General features: G+C 49.3%; 2 non-coding genes and 1 pseudogene across 2 annotated transcripts; 1 reads left to right on the top strand and 2 right to left on the bottom strand.

Annotated features, from left to right (window-relative positions):
- LOC139277845 (U4 spliceosomal RNA) lies at positions 1–141 on the bottom strand. Its single transcript, XR_011596158.1, has one exon. It is a non-coding gene; the product is annotated as a U4 spliceosomal RNA (small nuclear RNA).
- Positions 142–6,991: 6,850 nt separating this feature from the next.
- Positions 6,992–7,132, bottom strand: LOC139277844 (U4 spliceosomal RNA). The gene has a single exon (XR_011596157.1). It is a non-coding gene; the product is annotated as a U4 spliceosomal RNA (small nuclear RNA).
- A 6,826-nt stretch (positions 7,133–13,958) lies between these two features.
- On the top strand, positions 13,959–14,072 carry LOC139277846 (U4 spliceosomal RNA; annotated as a pseudogene).
- Positions 14,073–14,487: the final 415 nt, after the last annotated feature.

Raw genomic sequence — 14,487 nt, 5'->3', positions numbered from 1 at the left:
TCTCCACAGAGACTGTCAAAAATTGCTATTGTCAACTATATTTCAAGTCATCATAGCAGGGTATTGGGAAAAGTTTTCAATAAGCAATAATCACGCCTCAGTTACACCTCATTGGCTACAATATTGCCACTGCGCAAAGCTAACAAAACTTTCCCCGAGGGGTAGAGGTCTATTAGGCGCTTGCTTTTCACAGTTGCGGTGGATTAACCCATTTTCAACATTTTGTGTTATCAGATGTATTGTTTTTCTACTAGGAACCACATTGTTTTCTTAAAACAATTTTTAAAAAAGCATTTCATCAGCAAAACATTGAAATGGATATGAATTATCATGACATGGAAATATGTTAATTATGTGCGATATTCTGGCGCACAATTGATACGCAAGTGCAGTACTTGTTATTGGACAGAATTGTCTTTGGCGCTCTGATCATCAGTTTATAGTATGATGCTGATGATAGTATTATCCTTTATCTGTATGCTATCTTTTTACCCACTGCAATCACTGGTCCTGCACACTCTTTGCTACCCTTTATATGTAAGGTATCACTTTTGCTACTGCCTGCATATCTTGAAGATGAAGATTATGTCCGTTGTACCCCGTAGTGGACGGAATCTGCACTGTAACTCCGGAAGGAGCTCCTCAGTCACAGGGAGAAAAGGGTTGAGGAGGATTCTAGCGATGACTTTCCCAGTGGCCGACAACAGGGAGGTTCCTCTGTAGTTGTCGCTGTCGGACTTGTCCCCTTTTTTAAAGGTGGTCACGATTACGGCATCTCTGAGAGCTGCCAGACTGGCGGCACAAAAGATTGAAGACTTCGGCCAAAACACAAGCTGAAATGAGGAATCTGCAACCCGGATGGCGGCCAACCGAGCGGCAAACCAGGGCGTCCGAAACACCATCCGAGTGACTGCAAAGAAAGTGTAAGGACAGACGACGATCGACCGGGACACCTTCGTGAAGAAAATCCTGCTGGAAACCTGTGGCATGAAAATCGCAGATATCTTCGCCTTACAGGACATCCCGAAGAGAGGTTACTTTGATGTAACCTTCAGAAACGTAACCCAATGCCTGAAGTTCCTGAAGGGATTGAATGAGGCGAGTGAACAACTGCGGTCAATGCTGACTTCAGAACCACTGTTCACCCTCCCGTCGCAGAGGAAGCAGGTTATCACAGTGCACATGTACAATCCTCACATCCCAGTCATTGATGGGCTGACATTCCTCGCCAGGTATGTCGATGGGACAGGAAACAGCATCGACCTGAAAGACTTGCACGGGATTTGGACCAGCAAGTGCCGGATCCAGGTCACCTTGAAAGTGGACGCCAGCGGAACCATCCTGCGCCCACCCCCGCCTCCAGCTTCGCCATCGGAGGAAGTCGGGGCTACACGGTGTACGCCGGCCAAGCCAATGTGTGCCGAACCTGCGGGAAATCAGGCCACGTGGTGGCAAACTGCAAAGCAATCATTTGCCGCAACTGCAAGAAGGAAGGACACCAGACAAAGGACTGCAAAGAGAGCAAGTGCTGCAAACTTTGTGGTCAGGCTGGACATCTGTACAAGGCCTGCCCCAAGCGCAATTTCAGCTATGCGCAGGCGGCAAAGAACACGGTGACATGTGAGGAAAAAGCTGAGGAGCGCAACGCCCCAGAGGAGACCTACACTTTCCCCCCACCAAGACTTCAGTGCGAACAAACCACCGCCCTAGTCGACACTGACCGAGAGGAGGAAGGGAAGTCTGCTACGGCAAGCCGCCAGACACTAGCACCCAGCAGTGAAACTCCCCCCCGAGACACCGAGTCCATGGAAGAGGAGGGAGCAGAAGCAGAAGAGGAACAGGAATAGAAACATAGAAACATAGAAAATAGGTGCAGGAGTAGGCCATTCGGCCCTTCTAGCCTGCACCGCCATTCAATGAGTTCATGGCTGAACATTCAACTTCAGTACCCCATTCCTGCTTTCTCGCCATACCCCTTGATTCCCCCTAGTAGTAAGGACCTCATCTAACTCCTTTTTGAATATATTTAGTGAATTGGCCTCAACAACTTTCTGTGGTAGAGAATTCCACAGGTTCACCACTCTCTGGGTGAAGAAGTTCCTCCGCATCTCGGTCCTAAATAGCTTACCCCTTATCCTTAGACTGTGACCTCTGGTTCTGGACTTCCCCAACATTGGGAACATTCTTCCTGCATCTAACCTGTCTAGCCCCGTCAGAATTTTAAATGTTTCTATGAGGTCCCCTCTCATTCTTCTGAACTCCAGTGAATACAAGCCCAGTTGATCCAGTCTTTTTTGATAGGTCAGTCCCGCCATCCCGGGAATCAGTCTGGTGAATCTTCGCTGCACTCCCTCAATAGCAAGAATGTCCTTCCTCAGGTTAGGAGACCAAAACTGTACACAATATTCCAGGTGTGGCCTCACCAATGCCCTGTACAACAGTAGCAACACCTCCCTGCCCCTGTACTCAAATCCCCTTGCTATGAAGGCCAACATGCCATTTGCTTTCTTAACCGCCTGCTGTACCTGCATGCCAACCTTCAATGACTGATGTACCATGACACCCAGGTCTCGTTGCACCTTCCCTTTTCCTAATCTGTCACCATTCAGATAATAGTCTGTCTCTCTGGCAGACCGTCAAGAAGAAGAAGAAGGCCCGCAAGTCAAAGGAAAAGAGGCCTCCTGCAGAAACGAGAGGCAAAAGACGGCTACCGTCCACGACGGACAGCAGTGGCTGCAATTCTTCCGATGACGAAGGGCGAGGCAAAAGCCCCCACTACCACCAGCAGAAGAAGAGGCAAAACGGCAATGCGACAAGCGAAGCCCTTCTCCGGGACACCGGGAGCAGTGATGTGACCGATGCACCCCTGCTCCGGATTTCCGGAAGCGATGAAGCCACCAATGCACCCCCGCTCCGGATCTCTGGGAGCGGCGAAGCGACAGATGCACCCCAGCTCCAGAACACTGTGAGCGACGACACCACAGGGGATGCACACAAGGAACAACCAGCACCAGGCGAGGGCAGCCCAGTTGACATGGAGGACCCCCCGTCCACACTGCTGGCGTCCTCTGGTCGAAGCATCCCCAAGGCTGAGGACAACCCATATCTCAGCCAAGGTGCAGTAGAAGAGTTTAAAGCTAACCTATGTATACGGGAACAGGCCACAGGGCCAAAGGACTGCGTGTTCAAAATGTAATGTTTGGATTGCAATCACCAATTTAAAAATGGGTTTAAAGAACGCATCCATTAATGTGCGTAGCATTAAGTCGACTACGCGATGTGTTTCCACCTTGGGGTACCTTTTTTTAAATTTCAAAATATATACTTTATTCATATAAAAATTTGCACGATACATCGGAAGGCAGTTCTGTACATTTGGATGCAGTCAGCAATTCCATACAATACATTTGGATGCTGACGGCAGTTCCGTCCAATACATTTGCTTGCTTTACATATCAGGGTACAATTCAGTACAATCCAGGATACATTGCAATACAGTCATCAAATTACGTTACATGTGGCACTGTACGGTACACGGAATGGGTGAGGGTACAGTTACATTTCTTTACAACATACATTACTAAACAGTTGCTGAACTTGCATTATACATGGCACTGTACAGGTGTTTCCAGATCATGGTGCTCTATGCATACAAAGGTTTACAAATACAGCCCGAGGGGGGTTTTGTACTGATTCCAGCCCCTGGGTTTACCGTGGCAGAAGGGCTTTAAACTGTGGCCCTTCCCCACCGTGCCTTTGCGGCGACTGCACCAATTTTAAGTGCGTCCCTCAGCACGTAGTCCTGGATCTTGGATTGTGCCAGTCTGCAACACGCAGACGTGGACATCTCCTTGCTCTGGAAGACCAGCAAATTTTGGCAAGACCAAAGAGCGTCTTTGACCGAGTTGATGGCCCTCCAGCAGCAGGTGATGTCTGTCTCGGTGAGTGTCCCTGGGAACAGTCCGTAGAGCACAGAGTCCTGTGTTACGGAGCTGCTCGGCATGAACCTCGACAGCAACCACTGCATCTCTTTCCAGACCTGCCTTGCAAAGGGGCAATCCCGAAGGAGATGGATGGCAGTCTCATCCGCCCCGCAGCCGACTCGGGGGCAGAGTGCCGTGTCTCTGAAACCCCGGCTGTGCATGAAGGTTCTGACAGGTAGGGCCCTTCTCACCGCCAACCAAGCTACGTCTTGGTGCTTGTGTGAAAGCTCTGGCGATGAGACATTCTACCAAACGAGTTCGACAGTCCGCTCAGGGAACCACCCGACAGGGTCCACCCTCTCCTTGTTTCGTAGGGTGTCCAGGACCTTACGTGCTGACCACTGTTTTATGGCCTTGTGGTCAAAGGGTTTTTTTCTGAAAAACTTTTCCACGAAGGACAGGTGGACAGGCATGGTCCAACTGGTGGGGGCGTTTCGCGGCAGCGTGGCCAGACCCATCCTTCGCAACACCGGGGACAGGTAGAACCTCAGCACGTAGTGACACTTGGTGTTTGCGTACCGGGAGTCGGTGCACAGCTTGATGCAGCCGCACACAAAGGTGGCCATCAGGATGAGGGCCACGTTCGGAACATCCTTTCCTCCACTGTCCAGAGATTTGTACATCGTGTCTCGGCGGACACGGTCCATTTTGGACCTCCAGACAAAGTGGAAGACGGCCTGGGTGACTGCCGCAGCACAGGAGCGAGAGATGGCCAGACCTGTGCCACGTGTAGCAACCCCGAGAGCACCTCACTCCTGATGACCAGGTTCTTTCCTGCCATGGAGAGGGAGCGCAGCTTCCACCATCCCAGTATTTGGTTCACTTTGGCGATACGCTCTTCCCAGTTTTTGGCGCACACCCCGTCCGCTCCGAACCATATTCCCAACACCTTCAGATAATCTGGCTTAACGGTGAAGGGAATAAAGGATCGGTCGACCCAGTTGCCAAAGAACATGGCCTCGCTTTTGCTGCGATTGACCTTCGCTCCCGAGGCCAGTTCAAACTGATCGCAGATTGTGAGCAATCTGCGGACCGACTGCGGATCCGAGCAAAAGATGGCTACGTCGTCCATGTACAGGGAGATCTTGACATGAGCGCCTCCGCTGCCTGGGATCGTCACCCCTCTAATGCTCGCATCCTTCCTGATGGACCCGGCAAAGGGATCAATACAACACACAAACAAGACAGAGGAGAGGGGACAGCCTTGCCTGACTGCAGACCTGATCGGAAAGCTTTCAGTTTCCCACCCGCTGATTAGAACTGTGCTACTGATGTCTGTGTAGAGCAGTTGGAATGCGGAATTGCTTCTATTGCCGTCCTCGCTTTGGGCGATATTAATTTTGATGACAGAACAGATTAGGCGGTGGTTCCGTCCAGCAGTCGTCAACTCCTGTCATGGTGTGGGTGATGCGCACATTCTTGCGATCCCTTGCTTGAACGATGACGTAGCTGAGTAGGTGCCAGTGTTTGGAGCGAGGGTGTTGCCACGATGCTTTGTACTTGCGGAACAGGTGTTGGTGATGACAAGGTCATGTTCTAGGCATTTTATCAAGAGTAGGGTACCGCTGGAGTTGGTTTTCCCTACCCTCTCTCTGCTGATCACACCTTCCCGGAGGTCGGTGTCCTTACTGATTCTGGCATTGAAGTCGCCGAGGAGGATCAGTTTGTAGTCCGTTGGGACGCGGGACAGGGATTGTTCGAGGCTGGAGTAGAATACCTCTTTGGTCGAGTGTTGGGGCGTACGTGCTGATAACTGTGCGCACTGGTTCCGGGATAGGGTGAGCCGGCGAGTCATGAGATGTTCACTTATCCCGCAGGGGGAGTCTCTGAGGCGGTCGGCCAGCTCGATCTTGATGGTGAAACTAACTCCATGGAGGGGTCGTTCTTCTTCTGGTTTGCCTTTCCAGAAAAAGGTGTAACCTCCACCTTGTTCTTTGAGCTGACCTTCCCCTGTCCACCGGGTCTTGCTTAGGGCAGCGATGTCGACATCGAAGCATCTAGGTTCCTGGGCAACGATGGCGGTGCGGCGTTCCGGTCTGTCGCTGTTGGAGTTGGGCTTGGACAACCTGGACTACTGTTCATACCTCGGGAGTCTACTATCAGCAAGGGCAGACATTGTCGAGAGCATGCAGAAAACAAGTGCAGGCAGCGGAAGTAGCGTGCGGCATACCAGACTCCCCATCCTCCCTTTCCCTCAACCACTGTCTGTCCCACCTGTGACAGAGACTGGAAATCCACTATTGGACTGTACAGTCACCTGAGAACTCACTTTTAGAGTGGAAGCAAGTCTTCCTCAATCTCGAGAGACTGCCTATGATGATGTCCTTGATGGTCCTGACATTCCAGGTCCGGAACTTCATTTTGGAGGGTGGAAGATGCCTGTGCATGAGTTCTTTTAACGTGGGGTGGCCATTGCACACCAGCTACCACGCGGGCATAGCAGAGCAAGGTCTTGGTCCTATGGCAAGGGGTTCCAAAACGACTGGAGACCGGCACGACAACTGCAAGAGAAATGCAGGGAACAGCACCAACCCTTGTACATGGCCTTCTTTGACCTCACAAAGGCCTTTGACACTGACTATGGAGCGTCCTCCTCCGTTTCGGCTACCCCCAAAAGTTTGTCGCCATCCTCCGCCTGCTCCACCACGACTGCCCTAAGTGGAGGAAGAGCATCCAGGAGGGCGCTGAGCATCTCAAGTCTCGTTGCCGAGAGCATGCAGAAAACAAGTGCAGGCAGCGGAAGGAGCGTGCGGCAAAACAGACTCCCAACCCACCAACAGAGACTGTAACTCCTGCATTGGACTGTACAGTCACCAGAGAACTCACTTTTAGAGTGGAAGCATTTCGAGGGACTGCCTATGATGCTGATCTTGACGGTGCAAAATACTCTTGAAACATGATACCAAAACAGATGCTGCATAGATATAACTGAGAATATTTAAACTAATATACAATCACATATAATTAAAGAACATGAGAACAGTTCTTCTTTTTGCTTATAAAAGTAGTCTCCACAGAGACTGTCAAAAATTGCTATTGTCAACTATATTTCAAGTCATCATAGCAGGGTATTGGGAAAAGTTTTCAATAAGCAATAATCACGCCTCAGTTACACCTCATTGGCTACAATATTGCCACTGCGCAAAGCTAACAAAACTTTCCCCGAGGGGTAGAGGTCTATCAGGCGCTTGCTTTTCACAGTTGCGGTGGATTAACCCATTTTCAACATTTTGTGTTATCAGATGTATTGTTTTTCTACTAGGAACCACATTGTTTTCTTAAAACAATTTTTAAAAAAGCATTTCATCAGCAAAACATTGAAATGGATATGAATTATCATGACATGGAAATATGTTAATTATGTGCGATATTCTGGCGCACAATTGATACGCAAGTGCAGTACTTGTTATTGGACAGAATTGTCTTTGGCGCTCTGATCATCAGTTTATAGTATGATGATGATGATAGTATTATCCTTTATCTGTATGCTATCTTTTTACCCACTGCAATCACTGGTCCTGCACACTCTTTGCTACCCTTTATATGTAAGGTATCACTTTTGCTACTGCCTGCATATCTTGACGATGAAGATTATGTCCGTTGTACCCCGTAGTGGACGGAATCTGCACTGTAACTCCGGAAGGAGCTCCTCAGTCACAGGGAGAAAAGGGTTGAGGAGGATTCTAGCGATGACTTTCCCAGTGGCCGACAACAGGGAGGTTCCTCTGTAGTTGTCGCTGTCGGACTTGTCCCCTTTTTTAAAGGTGGTCACGATTACGGCATCTCTGAGAGCTGCCAGACTGGCGGCACAAAAGATTGAAGACTTCGGCCAAAACACAAGCCGAAAGGAGGAATCTGCAACCCGGATGGCGGCCAACCGAGCGGCAAACCAGGGCGTCCGAAACACCATCCGAGTGACTGCAAAGAAAGTGTAAGGACAGACGACGATCGACCGGGACACCTTCGTGAAGAAAATCCTGCTGGAAACCTGTGGCATGAAAATCGCAGATATCTTCGCCTTACAGGACATCCCGAAGAGAGGTTACTTTGATGTAACCTTCAGAAACGTAACCCAATGCCTGAAGTTCCTGAAGGGATTGAAAGAGGCGAGTGAACTACTGCGGTCAATGCTGACTTCAGAACCACTGTTCACCCTCCCGTCGCAGAGGAAGCAGGTTATCACAGTGCACATGTACAATCCCCACATCCCAGTCATTGATGGGCTGACATTCATAGAAAACATAGAAAATAGGTGCAGGAGTAGGCCATTCGGCCCTTCTAGCCTGCACCGCCATTCAATGAGTTCATGGCTGAACATTCAACTTCAGTACCCCATTCCTGCTTTCTCACCATACCCCTTGATCCCCCTAGTAGTAAGGACCTCATCTAACTCCTTTTTGAATATATTTAGTGAATTGGCCTCAACAACTTTCTGTGGTAGAGAATTCCACAGGTTCACCACTCTCTGGGTGAAGAAGTTCCTCCGCATCTCGGTCCTAAATGGCTTACCCCTTATCCTTAGACTGTGACCTCTGGTTCTGGACTTCCCCAACATTGGGAACATTCTTCCTGCATCTAACCTGTCTAACCCCGTCAGAATTTTAAATGTTTCTATGAGGTCCCCTCTCATTCTTCTGAACTCCAGTGAATACAAGCCCAGTTGATCCAGTCTTTCTTGATAGGTCAGTCCCGCCATCCCGGGAATCAGTCTGGTGAACCTTCGCTGCACTCCCTCAATAGCAAGAATGTCCTTCCTCAGGTTAGGAGACCAAAACTGTACACAATACTCCAGGTGTGGCCTCACCAATGCCCTGTACAACTGCAGCAACACCTCCCTGCCCCTGTACTCAAATCCCCTTGCTATGAAGGCCAACATGCCATTTGCTTTCTTAACCACCTGCTGCACCTGCATGCCAACCTTCAATGACTGATGTACCATGACACCCAGGTCTCTTTGCACCTCCCCTTTTCCTAATCTGTCACCATTCAGATAATAGTCTGTCTCTCTGTTTTTACCACCAAAGTGGATAACCTCACATTTATCCACATTATACTTCATCTGCCATGCATTTGCCCACTCACCTAACCTATCCAAGTCGCTCTGCAGCCTCACAGCATCCTCCTCGCAGCTCACACTGCCACCCAACTTAGTTTCATCCGCAAATTTGGAGATACTACATTTAATCCCCTCATCTAAATCATTAATGTACAGTGTAAACAGCTGGGGCCCCTGCACAGAACCTTGCGGTACCCCACTAGTCACTGCCTGCCATTCTGAAAAGTACCCATTTACTCCTACTCTTTGCTTCCTGTCTGACAACCAGTTCTCAATCCATGTCAGCACACTACCCCCAATCCCATGTGCTCTAACTTTGCACATCAATCTCTTGTGTGGGACCTTGTCGAACGCCTTCTGAAAGTCCAAATATACCACATCAACTGGTTCTCCCTTATCCACTCTACTGGAAACATCCTCAAAAAATTCCAGAAGATTTGTCAAGCATGATTTCCCTTTCACAAATCCATGCTGACTTGGACCTATCATGTCACCTCTTTCCAAATGCACTGCTATGACATCCTTAATAATTGATTCCATCATTTTACCCACTACCGATGTCAGGCTGACTGGTCTATAATTCCCTGTTTTCTCTCTCCCTCCTTTTTTAAAAAGTGGGGTCACATTGGCTACCCTCCACTCTATAGGAACTGATCCAGAGTCAATGGAATGTTGGAAAATGACTCTCAATGCATCCACTATTTCCAAGGCCACCTCCTTAAGTACTCTGGGATGCAGTCCATCAGGCCCTGGGGATTTATCGGCCTTCAATCCCATCAATTTCCCCAACACAATTTCCCGGCTAATAAGGATTTCCCTCAGTTCCTCCTCCTTACTAGACCCTCTGACCCCTTTTATATCCAGAAGGTTGTTTGTGTCCTCCTTCGTGAATACCGAACCAAAGTACTTGTTCAATTGGTCCGCCATTTCTTTGTTCCCCGTTATGACTTCCCCTGATTCTGACTGCAGGGGACCTATGTTTGTCTTTACTAACCTTTTTCTCTTTACATATCTATAGAAAGTTTTGCAATCTGTCTTAATGTTCCCTGCAAGCTTCTTCTCATACTCCATTTTCCCTGCCCTAATCAAACCTTTTGTCCTCCTCTGCTTAGTTCTAAATTTCTTCCAGTCCCCAGGTTCGCTGCTATTTCTGGCCAATTTGTATGCCACTTCCTTGGCTTTAATACTATCCCTGATTTCCCTTGATAGCCACGGTTGAGCCACCTTCCCTTTTTTATTTTTATGGCAGACAGGAATGTACAATTGTTGTAGTTCATCCATGCGGTCTCTAAATGTCTGCCATTGCCCATCCACAGTCAACCCCTTAAGTATCATTCGCCAATCCATTCCAGCCAACGAGAGGCAAAAGACGGCTACCGTCCACGACGGACAGCAGTGGCTGCAATTCTTCCGATGACGAAGGGCGAGGCAAAAGCCCCCACTACCACCAGCAGAAGAAGAGGCAAAACGGCAATGCGACAAGCGAAGCCCAACTCCGGGACACCGGGAGCAGTGATGTGACCGATGCACCCCCGCTCCGGATTTCCGGAAGCGATGAAGCCACCAATGCACCCCCGCTCCGGATCTCTGGGAGCGGCGAAGCGACAGATGCACCCCAGCTCCAGAACACTGTGAGCGACGACACCACAGGGGATGCACACAAGGAACAACCAGCACCAGGCGAGGGCAGCCCAGTTGACATGGAGGACCCCCCGTCCACACTGCTGGCGTCCTCTGGTCGAAGCATCCCCAAGGCAGAGGACAACCCATATCTCAGCCAAGGTGCAGTAGAAGAGTTTAAAGCTAACCTATGTATACGGGAACAGGCCACAGGGCCAAAGGACTGCGTGTTCAAAATGTAATATTTGGATTGTAATCACCAATTTAAAAATGGTTTTAAAGAACGCATCCATTAATGTGCGTAGCATTAAGTCGACTACGCGATGTGTTTCCATCTTGGGGTACCTTTAATTTAATTTCAAAATATATACTTTATTCAGATAAAAATTTGCACGATACATCGGAAGGCAGTTCTGTACATTTGGATGCAGTCAGCAATTCCATACAATACATTTGGATGCTGACGGCAGTTCCGTCCAATACATTTGCTTGCTTTACATATCAGGGTACAATTCAGTACAATCCAGGATACATTGTAATACAGTCATCAAATTACGTTACATGTGGCACTGTACGGTACACGGAATGGGTGAGGGTACAGTTACATTTCTTTACAACATACATTACTAAACAGTTGCTGAACTTGCATTATACATGGCACTGTACAGGTGTTTCCAGATCATGGTGCTCTATGTATACAAAGGTTTACAAGTACGGCCTGAGGGGAGTTTTATACTGATTCCAGCCCCTGGGTTTACCGTGGCAGAAGGGCTTTAAACTGTGGCCCTTCCCCACCGTGCCTTTGCGGCGACTGCACCAATTTTAAGTGCGTCCCTCAGCACGTAATCCTGGATCTTGGATTGCGCCAGTCTGCAACACGCAGACGTGGACATCTCCTTGCTCTGGAAGACCAGCAAATTTTGGCAAGACCAAAGAGCGTCTTTGACTGAGTTGATGGCCCTCCAGCAGCAGGTGATGTCTGTCTCGGCGTGTGTCCCTGGGAACAGTCCGTAGAGCACAGAGTCCTGTGTTACGGAGCTGCTTGGGATGAACCTCGACAGCAACCACTGCATCTCTTTCTAGACCTGCCTTGCAAAGGCGCAATCCTGAAGGAGATGGATGGCAGTCTCATCCGCACCACAGCCAACTCGGGGGCAGAGTGCCGTGTCTCTGAAACCCCGGCTGTGCATGAAGGATCTGACGGGTAGGGCCCTTCTCACCGCCAACCAAGCTATGTCTTGGTGCTTGTGTGAAAGCTCTGGCGATGAGACATTCTGCCAAACGAGTTGGACAGTGTGCTCGGAGAACCGTCCCACAGGATCCACCCTCTCCTTCTTTTGTAGGGCATCCAGGACCTTGCGTGCTGACCACTGCTTTATGGCCTTGTGCTCAAAAGTGTTTTTCTTGAAAAACTTTTCCACGAAGGACAGGTGCTGAGGCATGGTCCAACTGCTCGGAGCATTCCGCGGCAGCCTGGCCAGACCCATCCTTCGCAACACCGGGGACAGATAGAATCTCGGCACGTAGTGACACTTGGTGTTTGCGTACCGGGGGTCTGTGCACAGCTTGATGCAGCCGCACACAAAGGTGGCCATCAGGATGAGGGCCACGTTCGAAACGTTCTTTCCTCCACTGTCCAGAGATTTGTACATCGTGTCTCTGCGGACACGGTCCATTTTCGATCTCCAGACGAAGTGGAAGACGGCTCGAGTGACTACCACGGCACAGGAGCCGGGTATGGGCCAGACCTGAGCCACGTACAACAGCGAGAGCACCTCACTCCTGATGACCAGGTTCTTTCCTGCAATGGAGAGTGAGCGCAGCTTCCACCATCCCAGTTTATGTTTGGCTTTAGCGATACGCTCCTTCCAGTTTTTGACGCACGTCCCGTCCGCTCCGAACCATATTCCCACAACCTTCAGGTAATCTGGCTTCACGGTGAAGGGAATAAAGGATCGGTCGGACCAGCTTCCAAAGAACATGGCCTCGCTTTTGCTGCGATTGACCTTCGCTCCCGAGGCCAGTTCAAACTGGTCACAGATTGTGAGCAACCTGCGGACCGACTGCGGATCCGAGCAAAAGATGGCCACGTCGTCCATGTACAGGGAGGTCTTCACCTGAGTGCCTCTGCTGCCTGGGATCGTCAACCCCCTAATGCCCACATCCTTCCTGATGGACTCGGCAACAGGCTCGATACAGCACACAAAAAAGACAGAGGAGAGGGGACAGCCTTGCCTGACTCCAGACCTGATCGGAAAGCTTTCAGTTTCCTACCCGTTGATTAGAACTGCACTACTGATGTCTGTGTAGAGCAGTTGGATCCAATTGCAGATACCCTCCCCAAACACCACCTTGGAGAGCACATCCATCGGGTACGTGTGCGATATCCTGTCAAAGGCCTTCTCCTGGTCCAAGATGATTAAGCAGGTGTCCAACTCCCTGTCCCGCATGAAGGCGAACGTATCCCTGAATAGCGCGAGGCTATCAGAGACCTTCCTGCCTGGGACAGCGCAGGTCTGGTCCGGGTGGATCACCAGCTCCAGAGCAGACTTGACCCTGTTGGCGATGACCTTTGACAGGATCTTGTAGTGCACGTTGAGCAGCGAAATGGGCCGCCAGTTTTTGATTTCAAACCCTTTCCCCCTTCTGCTTGTAGATGAGGGTGATGATGCCTTTCCTCATTGATTCTGACATGTTTGCTGGCCAGAAGCATACCCCCGTACACTTCCAGCAGGTCTGGGCCTATCCAATCCCACAGAGCCGAGTACAACTCAACCGGTAAGCTGTCGCTTCCGGGAGTTTTACTCGTCACGAGGGACCGGACGGCCTTTGTCAGCTCATCCAGAGTTAGCGGGTGGTCCAGACTCTCCCGCTCGCTGTCGTCTAAGACCTCTGAGATAGACGACAGGAAAGAAGGGAGGCCGCGCGGTCTGTGGGCTTGATGTCATACAGCCCGACATAGAAGGATTTGCTGATCCTCAGCATGTCAGCCTGCGAAGACATCACAGAACCATCGTCTTCCTTTAGGCTCCCCCTGTGTACCTTGTGATTGGTATTGAAATGTATCCTGGAATGTAATGTAAACCTGTTCTTATCTGCTCCATGTAATACCCTTATTTACACAGTACTACATGTAACGTGATTTACGGATTGTACTAAACTGTACCTTGAAATGAAATGCACGCTAGTGCATTGTATGGAACTGCTGTCAGCATCCAAACAAATTGTATGGAATTGCTGACCGCAAGGTACTGAACTATTTTCCAATGTATTGTGAAAATTTTAGATGAATAAAGTATATTTTTGAAAAAAAACAGGCATGATTATTGCTTATTGAAAACTTTTCCCAATACCCCGCTATGACGACTTGAAATATAGTTGGCAATGGCAATTTTTGTCAGTCTCTGCGGAGCCAACTTCTTTAAATAAAACAGTCATATTTGTTGAATTAATTGTAGCTGGAGCAAGTATTGAAACTATTTGGGAGGCGTAACCTCCAATGGTGGGGTGAAGGATGTACCGTAGTTGGAGGATTGCAGTGTTTCTTAATTGAGATTGTAGGGCCCATTACAGAGATAGGGAATGGGGAGGCCATGGAGAGATCTGATCACAACAACAATAACTTGTATTTATATAGCACCTTTAACGTAGGGGGAATGTCCCAAGGTGCTTCACAGGAGTATGATGAGACAAAAAAAGAGATAGGCATGAATTTGGGACTTTGGAGAGGAAAGGGTGGTTGAAGATAGTTGGGAGGTTAGTTTGCAAGGACAGAGAGGCAAACGTGCTTTTTTATGAGAAGTGGGCGATGATGGCAGATTTGTAAAG

Source organism: Pristiophorus japonicus, chromosome 12, assembly GCF_044704955.1.
Source record: "Pristiophorus japonicus isolate sPriJap1 chromosome 12, sPriJap1.hap1, whole genome shotgun sequence".
Lineage (NCBI taxonomy): Eukaryota > Metazoa > Chordata > Chondrichthyes > Pristiophoridae > Pristiophorus > Pristiophorus japonicus.
The sequence above is the reverse complement of the archived record's forward strand: the minus strand, read 5'-3'. Positions and strand labels throughout refer to the sequence as shown.